This window comes from Canis lupus, chromosome 25 (genome assembly GCF_003254725.2).
Source record: "Canis lupus dingo isolate Sandy chromosome 25, ASM325472v2, whole genome shotgun sequence".
In the NCBI taxonomy this organism is placed as follows: Eukaryota; Metazoa; Chordata; class Mammalia; order Carnivora; family Canidae; genus Canis; species Canis lupus.
In genome coordinates, this window is record NC_064267.1 from 6,809,210 (window position 1) to 6,826,145 (window position 16,936).

General features: G+C 36.0%; 1 protein-coding gene and 1 long non-coding RNA gene across 15 annotated transcripts in view; both read left to right on the forward strand.

Annotated features, from left to right (window-relative positions):
• STARD13 (StAR related lipid transfer domain containing 13) overlaps positions 1-16,936 on the forward strand; it is a 511,253-nt gene that overhangs the window by 224,395 nt on the left and 269,922 nt on the right. The window lies entirely within an intron of this gene.
• LOC112669425 (uncharacterized) overlaps positions 1-16,936 on the forward strand; it is a 54,361-nt gene that overhangs the window by 8,204 nt on the left and 29,221 nt on the right. Inside the window, exon 2 of one of the 2 annotated variants that reach the window (XR_003142243.3) lies at positions 5,486-5,547. The exons of the other annotated variant lie outside the window; for it this stretch is intronic. This is a non-coding gene — a long non-coding RNA (uncharacterized LOC112669425). The remainder of the gene's footprint in view (positions 1-5,485; positions 5,548-16,936) is intronic. 2 annotated transcript variants of the gene reach the window in all.

Genomic DNA, 16,936 nt, shown 5'->3' on the forward strand with positions numbered 1-16,936 from the left:
TATGCTAGGCCTCTACTGATCCATTCCTGGCTGAGGGGGTAAGAGTGCTTTGCTACTGCTCCCAGCTAGCCTCTTCTAACACCATGACATGTGAATATCCTCCTGACTAATGGGCAGTAGTAAAACCTCCTACTCTCCTCTGGGCCTCTTCCAATGCCACCCTATGGGGAAGGGAAGAGGCAGAAAGCACATCATTACTGACAAGTGATGATGAAAATCTAAACTCCCTATCTACTCTGCCTCTTCTAACACCATCCCTGGCAGGGCATGTTGAGTGCCTTGTTAAAGTCTGGTGAGGGTAGAAGTCCCTGTATAGCCTTTGCTGATTTGGGTCAGGGAGGGGACAAGGTTTCATTTTCTTCCTGTGCTGTTTGGCCCCAGTAGAGTAATTATTTTCGAAAATTTCCTGTCTAACTAGGCTGTCCTTTCATGCTTCTTTGGCTAGAGAGAGCTGGCTTTTGTTGGGCCTTTTTGGTCTGCACCCAATTGTGTTTCCAGGTTACCAGCTTTTCCAGCAAACAGTCTAGGATATGTGAGGCAAAAAGAAAACCTCAGAGAATTAACTACATTTAGGTCCTGAGGTCCTTAACTGGTCAACTGGTCTGCCTTCTTCCTTCTGCCTTTCAGAAGCTGCTTATATTTGTTTTATGTATAATGCCTAGAGTTATCAGTTGTATTTAGCAGGACAATTTAGGAAATTTATACCTACTCTCTTTTGCAGGAAACAGTTGTCCATCTTTCTTTCTTTCTTTCTTTCTTTCTTTCTTTCTTTCTTTCTTTCTTTCTTTCTTTCTTTCTTCCTTCCTTCCTTCCTTCCTTCCTTCCTTCCTTCCTTTCTTTCTTCTTTCTTTCTTTCTTTCTTTCTTTCTTTTTCTTTCTTTCTTTCTTTCTTCTTTCTCGTCTTCTTTCTTTCTTTCTTTCTTTCTTTCTTTCTTTCTTTCTTTCTTTCTTTCTTTCTTTCTTCTTTTCTTCATTCTATACAATATTCCCTATTGTGAATGTGCCACAGTTCATCAACTATTCCCCTACTGATGAGTATTGCCACTAAGAAAACACTGCAATTTTTATATTAGTACCTATGTACTAGCATATTACTGCATGTATTTCTAAGGTAAAGATTCCAAGGAGTGGATTGTATTATGTGTATTTTAAATTATAGTAGCTATTACCACATCACTATATCAGTTCACATTTCCACCAGCAATATATTTAAAAACCCCTTTGCCCACATTTCTATTAACAATGTTATTATTGACCTTATTGTATTTTTTCCAGTATTAGAAGCACAAAGTGATATCTTACTTTATTTTATGTTGTCTTTTTCCATATTTTTAAATATTTATTGACTATTTATAATCAGTTCTCTGTTATTTTGTCCCTTCATGCTTTTTCCCCATTGGATTATTAGTCTTTTTTACCCATCAATTTGTAAGAACTTTTTGAAGTTATAGACTCTTTATGTCTCATCTGCTTTATAAATCATTTTCTCAAAGATATATTTTTTGGCATATGTTTTTTTTATTTCTATATAGTCAGAAATGTTTACAGTTTCTTCTGTCAGGCTTAATGTTATCACAGTCAACAGCTTGATATGTCTATTTTGCAAATGTTTCTCTGAATATCTATTCTTTATTATCTCATAACTACTTGCTCTGAGTAGGGCCTGGTCTGGTTCAATTATATCTAAAATCTTCAGTCCATTTGGTTTATTGAAACTAAAATCTTTCCCTCTCCCAGGCAGGTAAAACCTACAGTAAAACCTTAGTATTTCTGGGAAAAATAACTAATTTTATCTTTCTCCCCAATATTTATACTAATTGTTTTATTTTTCTGTCTTAATTATAACTTCTGATAGCAGAAATCCCTAATTATATCCTGATTTGACTGAAATGGTGTAATGTTTCACTTTTTTAAAATAAACTTCCTGTTTTGATAGTTTTCATCAAATTTTAATGATTTTTTAAAATTACCATTATTTTACTTAGAATTTCTATTTAATTACCACATAATCTTACTTGATTAAATGACCTTTTCAGGGCAGCCCGGGTTTAGCGCCACCTTCAGCCCAGGGTGTAGTCCTGGAGACCTGGGATCAAGTCCCACATCAGGCTCCCTGCATGGAATGGAGGCTGCTTCTCCTTCTGCCTGTGTCTGTGTGCCTCTCTCTCTCTCTCTCTCTCTCTGTCTCTCATGAATAAATAAATAAAATCTTTTAAAATAAATAAATAAATAAATTACCTTTTCATATGTATTAATATATTTATTTCTTTTTTCTTAGTTCAAATCATTCCTGCATTCCTAGGAATGATTTTACTGGTCATAATATATTACGATTATTGTGCTAATATTATTAACATTCTTTTTGAAATAATTTCCAGCTTACAAGAAATTTGTAAAAAAAAAACAAAACAAAACCCTGTATGCTCTTTGACTCAATTTACCTATATAACCATTACCCAAACTTAACCAATTTTTAACATTTTATCATTTTTTAAGACATTTTGCCACTTTTGCTTTATCATTTGCACTCTATCTGGATAATTTTTTGTGTGTGTTAGGTAACCTAAGCAAATACATGTATACTTTCTTATTTCTTCTTTTTTTTTTTCCCACAAAAGTTAACATTCTGTTTATGCTCTTTTGTATTTCTTGTATCACTTAACAATATATCCTAGGGAGCACTCCTTATCAATTAAAGAAGATTCTTAATTTTTTTAAATAGATGTATAGCACTCTCTCGTGTATATGGACCATGGTTTTACCAACCTGCTCCTATGTATATAGTTTTCAACATTTTGTAAATACAAATAATGCTGAAAAGCATAATCTTACACATTTGTATTTTTATATTGCAAGGATACATAAAGGGTAAATTTTAGAAGTGTGATTGCTTGGCCAAAAGGCTCCTTTTGCATTCACATCAGCAATATATCAAAGTGCTTGTTTCTCCTAGCCTCACTGACTTAATATAATATCAGGCTTTTAATTTTGCTAGTCTGATAAATTAAAATGATATCTTAGTATACTTTAAGTTTAGGTTTCTCTTATTATGCGTGAAGATCAGCATCCTGTCATATGTATAATAGCTATTTTGTGTTTTGTCTGTGTTTGAGAATTGTTGTTCATGTCCTTTGCTTATTTTTCTGTCAATGTTTTATCTTTTCTACCTTCAAGTTTTGAAAGTTGTATATGTATTGGGAATATTAGCCTTTTATACACATTGCCAATATTTTCTCCTACTTTGTCATTTGTCTTTTATCTTTGCTCCTGCAGTTTTGCTATACAAATGTTTGTTTTGTTTGTGATGTTTTGCTTTGTTTAGGTTGAATTTGTCAATCTTTTCTTATATTGTCCTTGGACTTTGAGTCAAAGTTAGGAAGCTAACTTTTCCCACACCTAGGTTATAATGTAATTCACTTATGTTTCTTCTTGTTTTCTTTTTTTAAGGTAGAGTATTACTATTTTAATATATTGCTGGATATTTGCTAATTTTTAATTTTAGAATCTTGTACCTATTATAATTGAGATTAATTCCAATTTCCTATACATTGTGCTATCTTTGGTATAAAGTTGTCCTGGTTATATAAAGTAAATGAGGGTTATTTCTAACTTTTTCATGATAAAAAATATTTTATATACCATTGCAATGATGTCATTGCATAATTAACTAGAACTTGAGAGATATTTACTCACCTTTTCATTCTGTTTTATAGCAAATGTTCTGTTTAAATTTTCTTTTGTTGTGGGTCATTTGGCAATTTTCATTTCTTAATAAATCATTCATTTCTTGAACATATTCAAATTTGTTTTCATAGATCTATGTATGGAGAGTTCTGCATGGTCAAGACCAATCAGATGTACCCTCTCTATAGACTACTTAATCTTTTAAGAGAGAATGTTAGAATATTGTGTTTTAATATCAAATATTATTTTAGTTTGTATTACGGTACTCCTATATTATTTCTATAAGCTTCCACATAAATGGGTAAAAATGGAAGGAATATCAAACTGTAGGCTTGCTTTATTTTACACAGTGCCATATAATTTGAATCTAAGATTCAAAGAATTTTAAAGATGGAAAAATGATTAGAGATAATTAGTCCAACCCTTTCACTCTAAAAGGGAGGAAATGGAAACCCTAACTAGGTGACTTGCTTAGACTTAACCATTACGCGTGAGTGATTAGTAGTAGGCCAAGACGCCAGTTTGCCTGCCTCCTGCATTGTAATCCAGTGTTCTTGCTCAATTTCCCCTTTATGCTTAATGGGGAAGTACTTGAATGTTGAATGTAGTGCAGATTCTTCCAGTCTACTACTTTCAGTCAGCGTTCCAAAGGGAGATGATCCTATAAGAAAATGAGTGTGCACTTAGAAATTCAGAATTAAGCTTTGTGGTGAAGGTATTTCTTCAGGATCCATTGGTAAAGCTGACTTGCCCATTGGGAGCCCAGCAGAAAAAAAAGATGTGTTGATCCTTGGCCTTCATTATTATCCTCATCATTACTCTCTCCCATTGGAGATTTTTTCCAAAGATCTTCAGAGTCCTCAGATGAACTCCAATGAGTCTCTGTACTTACAAAACAGCATGAAGGTTATTATCATTTGATGACAAAATTTTGCTTAGAATTAAATGTTGGATGTATACTTCTGCTGTCCTGGTGAAGCCTGAAAAGCTTGAAGTGAAGCTGACTGTAAGAGTAGTGTCTTCAGGCATACAGGGTCCATGGACTGGCCTTATCCATTTGCCAATTGCTTTGTAAGTCACCTATAACGATGCAAAATTGAACCAAAGAGTTTCAAAGCATCAATGAGGCTAGTTTAAAAAATAAACAGTAAAGAATAAGGAGAATGATTGAAGGGATGATTCTTTGTCAGATATTAATGCAGTACTTCTTTATTTTTAAAAATATTGTTTCCAAAAAAATAAAAATAAAAATAAATAAAAATATTCTTTCCAAAGAAACCCATCTCTTTCCATGCCTACTAAAATCAAGAACTCTCTTAGCTTGTAAGATTCTTCCCACATTCTCTGTGTTTTTTTCAGAACATCAGCCTAGACATTGCTGAAGTGCATAGTGGCACAACCTGCTAGGATGCCCAGACCTTAGAAGGATTAAACAGAAGCCAACCACAGAAATGCATTTGAGGAGAGTGGGTGTCCCTAGAGAGTGGACAACAGCTGAAATCCCAGTGAAAAGCATGGAATCTCAACTGATAGTCCACTTCTGGCAAATAAGAAAGGAAATGGGGAAAAGTATAACAAACAGGGTAGAAATAGTCTTTGCTTGCTGTCATGTCTATGCCTATGTCGTATTTATGCCTGGAAAATGGTGCTTATTTCCATTGCCAGGAACTAGCTCTGTTAGGTAGGAAATTTTCTAAATGTAATTTAGAAAGCTGTGATTGTTCATTAACATATGTTATTTCTAATAAATTCTAATGTCATATCAATTATATAATAAATCTTGCTTTGTTCCAATATTCAGAAGAATTCAAATATTTCAAGTCAGAGATATTGCCATGAAATAGAGCCAAAGATATTATAGAGGTAAGACTAGTAAATTAAATAGCTTCTCTTTTTAAAAAACCTTGTTAAACATTAAATACTTTTGAGGTGATTTTAATACTCAAAGCAGCTGGACTGGGGGAAGCATGGCTAGAAAGAAATGCAAAATTTCTAGAAGTTGTGAAGAAAATGAAGCACATTCTTCCTTGAGCTGGTGACACAATGTTCTGTTGATGTTTTGGGTTGAGGTTGGAAGTTTTCACCTCCTGCACAATCCCATATTGAGCATAGTCTACGGATGCTCTCTGCCAGAGGACTCAAGTGTTTTGTATGGATCTAGAAGAGGATGAGTGCACAGGGCAGTTCATGACTCCATTTTACCACCCTGTGAGGATAGTTGAAAAGACAAAGTTGAAATTATTTTGTTAGAGAGTCTAGTTCTCTTTTAATGTAGACAGTTGATTTTAACCAATCCTCATAAGAGGTCCCCTTTTGTAAGGTACGGCTCTTCTCCAACACTGAGAAGGTAGGAAGCCAAGCATTCTGGGTGGGTGCTGCAGATGGTGAGCCAGTGACAAGTCCTTCTTTGTTAACAGAAATGAGTGAGTTTGGGAATAGGAGATAAAGCCTGATGGCTGCGAAAGTTTGTGACCTTGCCCTTTTGGTTGGAAATGCATTTAGCATCCTAATTATAATTCTCTTGAGACATTATTCAGATCAGGCAAGATGTCCCCATTCCATACATTAGCCTCTGTGCTACCAATAAGCCTTTTGAAGAAGAGGGTGTCTAGCACCTGCTGTTCTCCATCTGCTCTGCTTCTACTTCCATTTATTTGACTATTAGCATCTTCCATGACACCAATAAAATGGAGGTAGTAGATTATCTTAGAAGATTTCCAATAAATCACCCAATAGCTACCTCACCTAGTCATATATCACAAGCATATTTCTACAATGGAGAGGCATACATAGCTATTGATTTTTATTAAGCTTGCATTAAGCACTTAGGAGAAGACAGCAATAAATTAGTAATCACCTCAGTGTTTTCAAGTTCAACTGGAGTGGCATTAGAGGAATTTTGAGATGCTATATCAAATATACACTACATGGTGAAGGACACAGAGAGCAAGGAAGACAGGAGAAAGGAGACTAGATCAGAAAAATGGGGGGAAGATTAAACTAAGGAGGATATGCTGAGAAAAACTGTGGGTCCCAAGGTTGACATTTGTGTACAACATAAAGAGAAGCTGAAATTATGGAGTGTCTTCCTTTCTTTGTAAGGTATTTGCACTTCCAGCTAAGACTGGTAAATAGGAATAGCTATATCTTATTCCCAGATGGATATTATGTGTGCTGACCTGGCATGTTCTGAAACAAATTTGACAGTATTTAGCCAGGCAGGTACTATGCTTACTTCCACTGCCCAAGCTCTGATACCTAGAGTGGAGAAAAACATACCATTGTGTGCCAGAGCTTTTTTCTAGCAACAGAAGAGAAAAGGTAGTAGAAAAATCTGCCTCTTCCATCCTCTGTCCCATAGAATCTATAATTCACCAGCATAATTTGTAACTGAACAAAAACATTGTGATGCATAATGGGAAGGAGAAAAAATTGCAACCTCTTTGTTCTCATTTTCTAATTTAAGGGTCATTCTCTTTATTCTTTGACTCATAGGGTGATGGTTAAGATTCCGGCACAACAGTGTTTGAGTTTGCACTGTGGTTCCATGCCACACTAGCTGGGTGACCTTGAGTAAGTTGACATTTCTGTGCCCTCATATTGTTGTGCAGTCAATCTCTAGAAATATTTCATCTTGGAAAACTCTGTATCCATTAAGTAACAACTCTCCTTTTCCTTTCCTTCCCAGCTCCTTGCAACCATCTGTCACTATGGATTTGACTATTCTTAGTACCTCCTATGAGTGGAATTGTACAGTGCTTGTCTTTTTGTTTCTGGCTTATTTCACTTGACATGACGTCCCCATATTGTAGCATGTGTCTCACCATTTCTTTCATTCTTAAAGCTGAATATATATACCATATTTTGATTATCCATTTGCCTGTCAATGGACTTGGACTACTTCTACCTACTTCTTTAAAGTAGTCAGAATCTTAAACAAAGAAATGACTACATTTGCCCTTGGAGTGAAGTTTATTTTGTGCTCTTTTTAACTTAAAATTCAGCCTATTACCTAGAGATAAATGATGTGATCATGGCTATGTGATCCCAACCCATTTTGTGTTTCTCCTCATTGTACTGGTTGCACAACAACATGAACGTACTTACACTACTGAACTTACACTTAGCAATAGTTAAGATGGTCAATTTTGTGTTATATATAATTTACCACAATTAAGATTAAAAGCAATAAGAATAATGCAAATTCTGTGAGAATAGAGTAAGATTAAGGGACATTTATTTCACTGTAGATTTAATTACTTTTTCCCATGATTTTGCTCTGTAAGAAGAACTGCCACCTGCCATTGGGGCAGTTGAGGCAATGATCCAGCAGACTCCAGATGCAAGCAGTCCCACAGAGCTCCAGGTGACAGCTTGGGCAGTAATGCAGAAATAGCAAGGCTCACTTAAGCTCAGAGACAAAGACCCACCAGGGAATATATGTAGTCTGTGTGCTTTTAAAAATTACCTGCCACTACAAAGGTCATAATTTCCACCTGAAATGACACTTTTGAATAGGATTTTTCACAATTATGATTAAAATGTTTCTACCCATTGTTGCTTAGAAAAATGCTCTCACAATACTGAAAAATGCCAAAATAAAAACAAAAGCAAAAGTGCAAAAAGCCAGACAGTACTGGGCATGCATTCCATTTCTGTTGGCGTCCTATCTTCATGATGCTTGAAGCCTTTTTTCCCCCTGACTTTTAACCACCAGCTGCATTACAGAGCTCTCAGGCTTTCTGTGATGGGGAGATAATGACCATGAACATAGCCTAGATAGGAAGGCAGTGTGGTAACAGGACTTACCAGCAGACTTGAAGGGGACCTGGGTGATGGAGAACACCCCACTACTCATCTGAGTTAGAATAAGCAAATTCAAAAACCCTGCATCTTTAGCCTTTGTAGCCAGAACGTAAGAAGTTATTCTATATGTGTTGTTGAAAATGATTTTAATTGTCTAAAATTATATGGAAATCCATATAAGGAGATGTTGTACTTTCTTGATTCAGCTCTTATACTGTAAACAAGTGTCCTTCCTCTTCACTATTTAGTACCGAATTGTCACATTTTGTACTTTAATTGCTGATTGTTTTTTATTTTAAGATTTTTACTTATTTATTTATTTGAGAGAGATAGAGCATGAGCAGGGGGAGGGGCAGAGAGAGAGGATGAGCAGGGAGCCCATCTGATGTGGAGCTTGATCCCAGGACCTGGAGATGATGACTGGAGCCAAAGGCAGACGCCCAACTGACTGAGCTACCCAGGTGCCCCTAACTGCTGATTTTACTGTTTAAAATGGCCATTATGTGTAGTGCTAAAGTGTTGTCTATTGTTCCTAAGTTCAAGAAGACTGTGATGTACCTTTCAGAGAAAATAGGTGTGTTAGGTAAACTCAATCATGAGTGTTAATTCTGTTATCTATGAATTCAAGTTAATGAGTCAAAAATATAGATGAAATAAGTGTCTTTAAATAGAAAACACATGCAAGAAAGATTACGTATTGATGAAAATATTCTGACCAGTGGCTGACAAGAGCCTAAAGTCATATTTTCTCTAGGAGCAAATGCTCAGTATTGGCTAATTCAGTGTTAACAGCTACTTTATGGAGCATAACTACCACAAATAATGAGAACTATTATTTATCAACTTAGTTGATTGCATAACTCACATCTTTGTATTTATCATTAATTCAATGGATATTTGTTATGCACACAGAGTTATGGGACTGGAAGGCTGTCAAATTACTTAACAACACTTGTATTAAATTTCTAAATCCATTGAGTTAGATCCAGGTCAATCAAATGCCTTATAAGGAAGACCATATTTAGATAAGTATCAGAATGTGGAAATTACAGAGTTCTCAACAATTCTCAGAGCAGAGTTCATGTCTTCTCTGCCCTCTGTGGTAGTATTCTGAGCAGTGTGAACACAGTGAACATTTGCTACCTTCTTCAGGCGGGCTGCATGAGCACCCTTGCATGTGGAGAGGGGGAAGGCAGGATGAAGAGGTGGGGCTGTCTTCTGCATGTTCGCAATCCACTCTCTTCCTGACAGAGCTAGGAACCCTCCTCACAGCACAGATGATCACACAAAAAGCATGGATGGAAGTAAACTCACTGAGATGGTGGTTCTCAGCTTACTTACTGTCCTACCCCACTCAAGTGATATAACTCGCCCATCAGTAACAGTTGCTCCTATAGGCAGTAATGCCTAAGAAGGAGGTAGGATTGTGTACAGTGGTGGTGGGGTCGGGGGAAGTTGTCAGAATTTCTTTGAGGGAAACGTAACTTGAAAAAGTCCCAGAGGTGATTTTGACATACTTCCTCCCCTCAGCAGAGTGTGACATTTCCTTCTCACATTTCTCTCTGGTGAGAGAACATGCCTTGTTATTTCACAAAATGTCCAGTTCTAACTCAGTGCCCACATTTGGTGTTTTGCTAGTGCTGGATCTTACTTTATTGTTTAGAATGACTTGTTCTTAGTCATGCCTTTAGGAAGCTTAAGGGGCATATTTTAGATTCTCTCTCGGGATCACTACCTTGTCCCAAGTCACCACTCTTGCCTTGTAAACATCAGAAATACTCATTCTTGCATAAGATCATTGTACCATTTCTGCTTATGGTCCGTGATTTCTTCTGTTAGTATCTCTCTCTTTAAGTTGAATAACAGAACAGCATGTTACTTTGATCTTCCTTATTTGTGGCAAAACACATCCTTTTTGGACTCTTGCCTTTAAAAAAAAGACTTCCGTAAGATATAATATAGATAAGAAAAGATTTATGTCAGCAGATAATCCCAGTTCATTCTTTGTTCTCTTTGAATCTGCTTCTTATCAAGATGTCCTTTGTAGTACCATACCTCCTTTATCTGTATTTCAGGGGCCATTGAGACATTTTTCCCACTATCTATGAAAAACATCTCATTATTATTTATTTCAGTTCCAAAAAAACCAATGATCATCAGCCTCTTTTGCATATTACTGCTCATTGATAATGCTAGCTCAAACTAATTAAAGATGAAAGTTTGCTTATGATTCAAGAGGTCTACAGCGAAAATGAAATAGAATCTTCCTATTAATAAATAGCACTTAGAGTAATAGAAAAATCCAAGGGAGAAAAAGGATAAAAGTTTTAACCAAGATTTATGGGGAAAATTGAACCACTGAGCTGGTATGATTTCCTTATCCATATAGCAAATAAAGGTTAATGGTATTTTGGTTCCCTTTATGAAATATTGTCTGTCATGAGTTCTAAAAGTATAGAGTAGAAAATAATAGTCTTTATCCTATAGCTTGGTACCCAATTGGACCAAAGATTTATTAAGAGACAACAACCTTAGGCAAGATGACTATTTACACAATGATAGTGCTCTCTCATGGTGTCATGTTGGGGCACATATTTGATGTCATGTTTTGGTTCAGAATCTTATTAATCTACAGTATTTATCATGAAATATTTATTTCTGGCCTAGTTTATTTCTTATCAAAACCCCCTTGAATTCTATGAGCTAATGCAAGATGTGTGTACTACCTTTTAAGTCTCCCTTAAGGATGTAGTGCCAAAATTATTTTTAATGTTAGCATGGATATCTATGATGAAAAATAATTTTTAGAATCGTTTATCCTCTTGCTTACTTACGAGGCATTCCCTTGGCCTACACCCAAAATATTTTTGAAACAATTAGTTCGGAAAATCCTTAAGTCCCACATATCATCCTTAACTCTACACACAAATGAAATTTATCATTAGTCCAAATAAGTTTTTTTCCTTGAAATATAACACAATACATAATGAAGCAAACCACCAAATCGTTATTTAAGGGAATCCAATTACATTGCTATTATAAGTTACTTCATTTAGAAGACAGTTCCTGATATTTTGAGAGCTGAAATTTTTATGCTGTGATTCCCCGCTCTAATATCAGAGCAAAAGAACTACACAGCTTGTTTCTAAAGCAAACTATGATTATAAACATATGTGCAAAATACTGCAAGAGGAGATGTACAATTGATTATAAAGGTGCTATCCACCCTCTAGCTACATATAATTTACTATTCTTATAATTCTTTAATATTTATTCAGTTTATGAGAACATAGAATTTTCTGTATTAGATTCTGTATTATCAAGCCTACTATTGATTTTGATTGCGTGATCACAAAGATCTGTCACTTGGTTATTCCAGTTTAATACTTTTACTCACAACTTGAAAAAGACATATAACAACTCACTAATCTTTGGATGCCACAAAGGAGGGAAATATAATAAAGATAAAAGATTATAGAATCATGATTCACAAATATCTTAATGTGTTGGAATAATGGGCCTTAACCCAACAAGATGGAATTTAATAGTATAAAAATAAAAGCATAAAAGCCATCAGTGGCCCTCTGTTACTGTAAAAGATAATCAGATATTAGACACTGTGATTGTTCAGGTTCTCCAAGAAGTCTACATCATAATGACATTAATTTTGCAAGAATTGTATTGAGCAGAAGGCCTGTGAGAAAATGGGGAGGAAGCTGGGAAAGGATGGCAGATTCATCCAACTGTGATGCAAATGTGACTCCTAGTAAAGGACAGAAAGGAAGGCAATTGGCTGAAAGCGTTCATGACCTCCATGAAGTCTAATTAAAGTTCATCGAGGCCACTGGGGTGTTCTTGAGCCAAAATTGTCCTTTTGGAAAAAGCCCTACTGCTTTCAGGAACAAGCTGACTTAGCACACCTGCTTTAATCAGTCATTAGCTAGGAAAGACCCATGGGAAGCATGGCCTCAGGACAAATGATGCAACGCATTTCAGAACGTGGCAGCTGGGGCCTATGGTCAGTTAATGTCCTTATAGTTGGAAGTCCACAGCGTACATTCTCAAAGCATTCTCAAGACAAGTGCTTACATAATTTGGGTTTTCAATATTCCATCCCATCCAGGTGTTGCTTAGAAAATATTACAAAAACATTTCTTAAATTAGTAATTGAAAAACAAACACACCAGGGATTCTAAAAATGTAATCCTACCTTTGAATTTCTAGTTTCAGAACAGTAACTACTTGCAGAAAAGATGTTTAAGAAAATAGAATTAGGGACACCTGGATGGCTCAGTTGGTTAAGTGTCTGACTCTTGATTTTGGCTCAGGTAATAATCTGAAGGTCTTGCGATCAAGCCGGGAGATGGGCTCTTCGCTCAAAGGGGAGTCTGCTGGAGAGACTCTCTCTCCCTCTCCCTCTGCCCCTCCACCACCCACCTCGTTTGCAGTCGAACTCTCTCTCTAAAATAAATAAATGAATCTTTTTTAAAAAAGAGAAGAAAATAGAATTAGATCTAGTCTTTGATATGTGTATGTGTGTGCACACATGCATGTATTTATAGAATGATGACTTTTTACACATTTGCTGTATTTTAAGCATCTACAGCCATCATTCTCCTTTTGATGCTTAAACTGTTAACTTTTGCCAGTGGGAACCTTTTAAGGTTGCCTATGGGTCATTTTGACATACTATATTAATCTTTTTTTTTTAACTTGTGGATCTTTTCTTTTTAGATCAACTTTATTAAAGTATTATTGATATATACTGAAATGTACCCACTTTAAATTTAAAACTTGATGAGATTGACAAATATATCCCCCATGCAATCACCAACACAAACAAGAATAGCCATCCTAAAATTTGCCTTGTGCCACTTTGCAATCATTGCCCACACAGTTGCAGCCACAATCAATGATCTGCTTTCTTCCACTGTAATTCATTATACTTATTCGTGAATTGTATACAAGTAAAACCGTATAGAATGTGCCCTTCTGTTAGTTCTGGCTTTTTTTCACTCACATAATATTCTGGAGACTCCACTGTGTTTTTCCGTCTATCAGAAGTCCATTTCTTTTTACTTTTTTGACAAGTATTTCCTTCTGTGGATGTACTACAACTTGTTTATCCATTCACCTCTCAATGGACTTTGGAGTTTCTAGTTTGAGACTAATATGAATAAATCTGCTATGAATATTCACATAAAAGTCCTTGCAAAGACAATGTTTTCATCTCTCTTGGAATACCAAGGAATGGAACTGCTGAGTTAAATGGTTAAGTGTCTAAGAAAACTACCAGAGTACTCTCTAGAGTGCTTATGCTGTTTTACAACCTCTCCAGCAATGTGTAAGGGTTTTAATTGCAGCACATCATGACTAATACTTGTGTACAGTAGTATTTCATTGTGATTTTAATTTACATTATCCTGGTAATAATTATATTGAGCATCTTTTAATGTGCTTAGTGAGTGTGTACCTTCTTTTGCAAAGTGCTTATTCAAATCATTTGTCCATTTTAAATTGGAATCTTGTCTTTTTAATTAATGAGATGAACAGTTCTTTATATATTCTGGATATTAATCTTTGGATATATATATCGTAAATAGTTTTCCACCTGAGGAATTGCTTTTTATTTTCTTAACAATGTGTGTTTCAAAGAATAGAGGAACTTACTTTTGATGATGAAACTTAACTAATTTTCATACAGTTTGTTTCTGTATCCTAAGGATCCTTTTCCCACCCTCAAAATCCTGATGATTTTATTTTATCTTGCCTTCTAAGAAGTTTTATAGCTTTTGCTGTTTTTTAAATCAATTCTGTGAATATTATAAAGTAATTGCAAGGTGAATTTTTTTTCCATATGGATATCAAATTGTTCCAGGATGAATATTATTGCTAATTGTTACAACAGGACAGACTTGAAGCTGACTGTAAAGCTGGTGAGGAATATCCTCTCTCTTCCTCAAAGGAGAGTCAGTAAAAATCAGAGGAGTTATCTTTAGTCTGCTTTCTAGTACTTGGCCTGTAACTCCCTCCTAAATCCTCCTCAATAACAGGCAGTAAAGGGGAGAACCATTTTTTTGCCTGTTTGGTCATACAATTTGGTCAACAATTTGCTGTATTTATCACTAAAATGGTCCAAATATATGAAGGGTCTGAGCTTTTAAACCCTTCTTGCAGAGAGACATGATTCCTATGTCAGAGACAAAGAACTTTATTACTCATGGTAGGGGCAAATGCCAGAGTGTCCGTATTTGCACAACCTCCCTGGGCCCCCATTTTTATGGGGCAGTATCTGTACATGCAGTACAGTGTAGTAAAGGAGGGGAGTACTGAGCTTACGGAACCAGAATCTTTTATAATGGAGAGTAAGTTTGTCTGCCCTTTGCTCCTGAGAGAGACAGTATCTCTATCTTCCAAGGCTGTTTGCTAGATAAACATCTGTGAAAAAAACAACAAGAAAAAAAAAAAGCCCAGAATAAATGTAGGTGATACCTCTGGTTGCAAGGTATCTAGAAACATGAGCAACCAATGGAGAGTTGTCCCTACTTGTTCTTTTATGGCCTCATGGAATTTCTTCCTATGCATCTTGGTTTAGTATTTTGCAACAGACTCAAGGAGACCCGATGCAGATTTCTGTAGCTTCTTGTCTGCATAATACCCTTCTCTCTGATTCTCTGTTCTGAAAATTCCAGTCATTTCAGCTTCCCTGAGTTCTTATCTTTGTCTTCTCCATTAATATGCTTGTTGTGTTTTGCTGGGGTTCTCCTCCTTTGTGCCTCAATTCAGAAAGTATTCCCCAACAGAACGCCGAGGAAACTGTAGGGCTCACCTTATCTCTTGAACTTCTCTTGGGGATCACAGGCCTCTGTTATCTCTTTTATAATGTCTGAAACAATTATTCTGTGCATTTTGTCTGAGGTAGTCATTAAAAATAATTAGGCAGGGGATCCCTGGGTGGCGCAGCGGTTTGGCGCCTGCCTTTGGCCCAGGGCGCGATCCTGGAGACCCGGGATCGAATCCCATGTCGGGCTCTCGGTGCATGGAGCCTGCTTCTCCCTCTGCCTATGTCTCTGCCTCTCTCTCTCTCTCTCTCTCTCTCTCTCTCTCTCTCTCTCTGTGTGTGACTATCATAAATAAATAAAAATTAAAAAAAATAATTAGGCAAAAAATAATAATAAAAATAAAAATAATTAGGCTTTAAGTTGCATATACATAAAACTGAAATTAATCACAGACCTAAAATGGAACAGAATAAGAGAATGCTTATACTGAAGCATAAGACACTTCTGAGGCAGAGATACAGTCTGAGAGTCCTTTTCAGGGAGGCTATCTGGGTCTGTCTGCACTGAGGCCAGTCAGGTGAGGGGGGAAAGCATTAGAGATGCCCGGAGGCTATTCCCTCCCCCTTCTTTGAGAAGGCAATTCATCCAAACCTTTGGGAAAATGTCAGATTGATTTTTTTGATGTTGTGAAGTACTTCATAGTAAATATTTTAGTCCTAAACAGAAGTATCTCTTTCTCCATTATTAAATCAGAGCTTCCATCTCATATTGGTTATAAAGAGCGGTAGCTTACTGCTATTCATGGCACTGGAGCTGTTTCCTGGGCTAGACACATTGGCTCACAAACCATAAGGCACAGGTTTGGGCGGAGGCTTAATTGGGGAAAAATGGTTTCCAGCATACCCTCACTTTTTTACCTTAGGACTGAATTAGTAGAATGGGAAAAAATGAGGGAAGAATCTGTCACTCATTTTACCAAATCTTTTTCCAAAACACCGCCAGCACAGTGAGGGTACCTCCGCTCATGTCTCATCTTTCATGTTTCATCCTCCTTCCCATTTTATTTCCAGCCTGATAATTGTCCATCATTTCGACTCTTCATTTCATAATCTTATAAAACCAAATGATAACTGTCCATCATTTCGACTCTTCATTTCATAATCTTATAAAACCAATCTTATAAAACCAATTTACCAATGTAAAACCCAGTTTTACATATATATGCATATCTATCTATCTATATACATATCTATCTATCTATCTATCTATCTATCTATCTATCAATAGATAGATAGATACCAAGAATGGACTGAAGCTGCTTTCCAAATGTTTTCTTTATTCAATAGATGACTGGATTTTTCAGGCCATGCTAATAATCTATTTCACCAGCACATATTTAACAAAACACTTAATGTGTCCTTTTAGTGTTATTATTGTTTAATGTCAAAAAAATCAGTAGATATTTTTAAAGTCATCTCATTTGGAACTATGATATATTATGATTGTGATTAGGGCTCAATAACATGACCAAAAGAAAATCCAGGAGTAGCTTCTCATCCTCTGACCTTAGACACCCTCTTCACCTCTGCCATAATTACTTTCCTAAAAAACAAAGCTATGCCAGTCACGGCTTGAAGATTTCTGATGGCTTCCTGTGGCCTAAT